This window comes from Crocodylus porosus, unplaced genomic scaffold, assembly GCF_001723895.1.
Source record: "Crocodylus porosus isolate Cpor-Errol unplaced genomic scaffold, CroPor_comp1, whole genome shotgun sequence".
Classification (NCBI taxonomy): domain Eukaryota; kingdom Metazoa; phylum Chordata; order Crocodylia; family Crocodylidae; genus Crocodylus; species Crocodylus porosus.
Window position 1 is genome coordinate 98,436,940 of NW_017728918.1, and position 5,559 is coordinate 98,442,498.

At 38.1% G+C, this 5,559-nt stretch overlaps 1 long non-coding RNA gene across 3 annotated transcripts in view; it reads right to left on the reverse strand.

The window, feature by feature from the left end:
- The window catches only part of LOC109311979, a 167,124-nt gene that overhangs the window by 160,737 nt on the left and 828 nt on the right, over positions 1 to 5,559 (reverse strand). The gene's annotated exons all lie outside the window — the stretch shown is intronic.

Sequence of the window (5,559 nt, forward strand, 5' to 3'; positions counted from 1 at the left end):
CCAGGTCGAGCAGCGCTTTGCCTCTCATTGGCCCATAGACTTCTTGAGTCAGGTAGAGGTCATCCACGCACGAGAGAAAGCTTTGCAACCGCTCGGATTTTGCTGAGTGATCCGCTCGGATTTTGCTGTAAAGCATCACAGTCTACACTTAAGCTGGGATGCAGCAGATAAACTCTATCATAAGATAGTTTTGTCAGATCAGAGACGGTACCTCTTTATGGTGAAGTAATTACATGCGATCAAATGAATGTGTAGACTATCACAGCAGCTGGCTGGGGCACTGCAGACTAGCCCTGCACTGTAGCACCTTCATGCCCCACTGCTAGCATAGGGCTGTTCCACCCCAGTTCAAATTGGTGTGGTCCCAGACACATGTGTAAATGCTTCACGTGGGAGCAGTTGCCTTCAGATAGAAGTACAGTGGAGTTTATCACTCTGGCTGAATTGCATATGTAGATGCATCCCCTGACAACTAAAACCCAATAAAGACCAGTCTTTTGTTAGCATGTATGAGTGTTACTTCCTAACATTGAAACTGCCATGCCATGCATGTACTTAAATTCTAGATTTTGGAAAGTTATTTTCTCTCAGAAAAAGCAAAATACTCTTGGTCACTCAAATTTCCCCCCCAAGACACAGAACATTCTTTCTGTGCCTGGACAACTCTGCTAGCTACTGCAGAAGGGAAATAACTCCTTGTTATGTGTGGATTGCACCTGGGGAGGCACTAAGATGTGCTCAGGATAGTATAGTGATTGTAGTAATAGTTGGCACCAGAGTGAAAGATGTTAAGGATTATTGCACTTTCCTCGTGACACTTACCTATGCTGTCTCAGCATAACTTATCCAGAGTCTCTCTTTGTGTCTGTGGCAGCAATTGTTAAAGAACTCTGAAGCAGAGTTGGCTGAACTTTTTGTCAGAAGTATTTTTACAACAAAAGGTTTTTCAATTTGAATGAGTGTTATCATGGAAAATATTCTTAGTTTTCTTTAGTTTGAAATTTTTCAATTTTTATTAAAAATGTTGAAATAAAACATTTATTTCAGTATTTGATTCTGATTTTTTTTATTTTGTTTTTTTCTTTAAATTTCCCTTTTTTTCTCAGTGGAAAAAGAAGTAAGAGTTTAAGAGGAAAGGAAAAGACTATGCAAAGACCTCCAAAACCCAAGTCAATTCTGTCAAGGCACAGCTGTAGAGCCAATTGCATGACAAATGTCACTTCTGTCAGTGCCCATAGGTTCTTACTAGTGCAAAATATGACTCTTATTCTTATTCATCAGATTAACTGGGGACATATCATTTTTTACTGTCCAAAAACTGCTCTGGATCACTTCAGAATGACAGGGTTTTGTAATAAGATCCCCACCTATTTCTTTTTGAGCTGCTATATCTATACTACATCCAAAGTTTTAATTCACTCTTTTTGTTTGTTTTATTTATTGAAGTCTTTCCATTCCTTTGGTTGTAATGGAACTTCTTTTCTCCTTAGGTAATTTAATAACTATGTGGGCGTTGGTTGGATTTCCTTAATCCTGTAAAACAAAGCAGGCTTTCTGTAAGAATAAGGATATTTAATGTAACACTGGCCAAAGAGATACAGCAGTATCTACAACACTTGCTACAGTTAATAGATCATGAAGTATCAGGCAGCCAGAACTCCTTAAACATTTGTATAAAGGGATCGGCTTTATCCAGAAGTTACAAATGGTGTGTAATAATTACACATGAGTTTGCTGAGCACCAAAGGAGTCTCGTATTAACAATAATTCCAGCATAGACAGACCAGTGAATCCTTCTAAGAGAGTTTATATCAAACTTTACTGCTCTGTCTTACTTATCTAAAGAAAGCACCACTGCATTTTAAAATGTCTAAATTAGCTGGAAATTGTACAACTAATTTAGAATGAAATGAAAAAAGTCTATAAACACAGCCGTCTAGAGAAGACCAAGTGGAGAACTCAGACAAGAATACGAGTCCATTGGGCAAGGTATTATCTGAAGATTTTAGAGACCTGAGTTCAAGTGCCTGTTCTGTCACAGGCTGCCTGTATGATCAGGGATAAATCAGTTAGCTTCTCGGTTTCCTTCTATAAAGTGGGGATGATAATCATTACAATTTTAAATAAATAAATATTTGGAAGACGGGGAGGCACTCAGGGTAAGTATACACAGATATTAAGGGTTAATCTTGAGGTTGTCTGGCTGTCCTTAACCAGCTACAGCACATAAGCTGCCCTTCCTTACCCACATCATACTTTGAGTCCACACCAAAGGTATCTTCACGTTGTTATTATTTGATCATGACACCAAAATGATCCCACATTTCCTTGTGGAGCCTTTTTAGAAATCAGTCTATGAACAATTTGTCTCTTTCTGGGTTTGTCTCTACTGACAGGCATGAGAGAGAGAAACTGACATAAGTAAGGGCTGGAACAGTGAACTCTAAGGTTGCTACAGGTTGTCTTCTTATGCCCAGGAAGTACATGGGCAAGTTTCAAACACATTAAAAAAGGGGAAGGCTAGTAGTCAAAAAGGGGTGTGGTCAGCTTCCTATCAAGATATTCAACAGAGCTGCCAGGGTCAAGCTAGACTGCTGCTAGAAGATCAGGTTTAAGGGTTTACATTATAGATATTTGGTAGACTGAGGAAGAGCTGACCCTGCCTGTCTGCTACAAGAACCCACTGCTACATCTATAAGCCAGTATAAATTAAAGGAGGCATGCTGCTTTAAGATCAGGGACTGAACTGATGTCAAAACAGCACATGATTAGAGTATGCAAAGACAAGGTCAGACTTGATTTACTGAAAGTGAAATTCTCATCTAAGGATTCAATCCAAGCATCTATCTAAGGCATGAGAGGAAAACATTTAGCATATAATGAAGCAGAAACAAAGACTAGAGGAAAGATTAGATGAAAGTTAAACAACTGGAGTGGGTGGAAGGAAGAACTTATACACATTCGTTCATTCATAGATCCTGAACTTTTGGTGGACCTAGGCTGAGTGTTGTCAATTTTATTTTGAACTTTTAAAAGTTATGTTTTTTTCTCCATTTTAGCTCTTTCCAGTTGACACTTTTAATATTATAATAATCATGGTAAAATTGCTATATCAACACTCTATGTAGAATAAATCGAAGTTACTTTCACCTTTTATTGGAAAAAACCCCAAGCTGTTCAGAAAATCTCCCATGGCTGAGACATTGTTGATGAATTGCTGATGAAACTCTTTTGCTTCTTATGCTACTTACTGAGAGTGTCTATACATGCAGTTACTCTGCAGTAACTTACTGTGCAATAACCTACTACGCAGTTAGCTATTTTTAGACCAGCATCTACACATGTAGGTGTTACAGCACAGGAACGCTGTGTGTGCACCAACTTGGGATCTCCTGAGTTGGTCCACACAAACAGTTACTGCACAGTAAGGCAGTTACACATGCCTTGCTGAGCAGTAACTACTCGGGAGTATATTTGCTACCTGCATCAGGTAGCAAATTTACTCCTGAGCTGGCGTAAGTCACCATACTTACTGCACAGTATGGGTACACATGTGTAGACACACACCCATACTGTACAGTAATTTTGGGTTACTGTGTAGTAACGGTGCACATATAGACTTGCTCACTGATTACTTTTCTCTTTGGAATTATCGTCTTAACCAAGAGGTGCTAGGATGGCAATTATTTCCTCTATAATCCTTTCAAAAGATTATCTAACTAAAACAGTTGAAACTGTGGTGCATTATAGCAACCTGTGGATTTTATTTTAAATGGAACGTGAGTTATCAATTGTGGGTGAAACAGTGAATAATGTATAAAACCCTCTTTCTCAATGGATATGCCCTCCATTTTCTTGGAATCAGCTGGCATTAACACCCATTATTGGAGACAAACTAAACATTGAAATGAGTGGAAGGTGGAAGGATATTTTACGGTGTAGACTTGTTTTGTTTGTTTGCTTGCCCTGAGTTGCAAGATAAGATTTAGAATTCCATATATTAGCAAAACTGACCAAAACCAAAGCAAACTTACTGCTTTCAATACAAAATTTTACTACCAGCCCTAGTTCATGCACTCACTTTTTCAGCTTCTTTCTTTCTACGATTTAATAAATAATGTAATGTATAATGTAATATATACAGTGCATTATAACAAAAATAGCTTTTTAAAATGACAGCATAAAGAGATACTTGAATCACTTCCATCTCTTTAAATCTTAATATTCCTAGCCAACACTTCAAAAAGGATTTTTTATCCCCCAAATTATTATTAAAGACCAGCTGTTTTATAGAAACTTTTTTAGAAATAGTTAATGATTCCATATTCTGGACTAAATTATCAATTGGTGTGCACCTACACTGAACACCTTCAAGACCAAATTGGATACTTATCTTGCTGGGATCTTATGACCCCAGCTGACTTCCTGCCCTTTGGGCAGGGGGCTGAACTCAATGATCTTCCGAGGTCCCTTCCAGCCTGAATGTCTACGAAATCTATGAAATCTATGAAAAATTACTGGCAGTTGAAATCAATGGAAATATATCAATTTACATATGCTGATGATATGGCATCCTATAGTTATATAATTTTATGAAACAGCCCTTTATTGTAATTCCATTTCCATTAAGGTCTATCTTGCAGGAACAGAAGTAGCTGTGTGTGTTTGTATGCATGTGTAATGTGTATGTGCATACATATGTGTATACATACATGTTCAAGGGGAAAAAATATTACAGTAAAAGAACAACGTTGGTTAAAAGAACAAGGATACACAATTTTTGCCACTGAGTAAACACTTTGGGAAGAAAAAAGCCATTTAGATTAAACTGATATTTAAAGACACACTATAATATTTTTTTCCATCACAGTGATCACATCTACATGAGATGTTGACTATGCAGTTGTTACTGCACAGTCATTTAGTACTTGTATAAACAAGTGCTCAATGACTTTTCAGTAACTGGAGTTACTGCACAGTACTGTTGCCAAATGGCTTTTAGGTAACACTGAATGTGTCTACACATTCATTAATGTGCTATAGTTACTGTGCATTAAGTTTAGTACTTGGTTAACCAATGTGCAGTAATGTTTACTACTATGCACTAGCACTGGCACATGCCTATTTAGTGACATTTATTGTGCCATAGCTAAATACTACTGCACAGTAGTATATTAGCACTTGCCCGGCATGCTACTGTGCAGTGTTATTAGGCTACTACATGGTTAGTGTCTTGTGTAGATGTGCCAACTGACTGTGCAGTAGCATCACATCATGTATTGCTAGATTTTCCTATTGCTTTGAGGTGTGCTCATTTATTAGGGATACATTTCTAGGGTCTTTGTAATTCTGTCAATGTGCTGCTTTTGTTACTTGTGTTTCTATATGGAGCTGTATCTCTCCCTTTGCAAGCCCTCACCTCCAATGGAGCTATCTTGTAGGACTCAGTTCTGTGGGGCTGGGTTCCTCCAGTCCCCAAATCAGTCATACACACAAACACACACAGATTAGTGTGACATGCCTGACCTGGCCAGGTTGATCAGCATGGACAGGCTGACA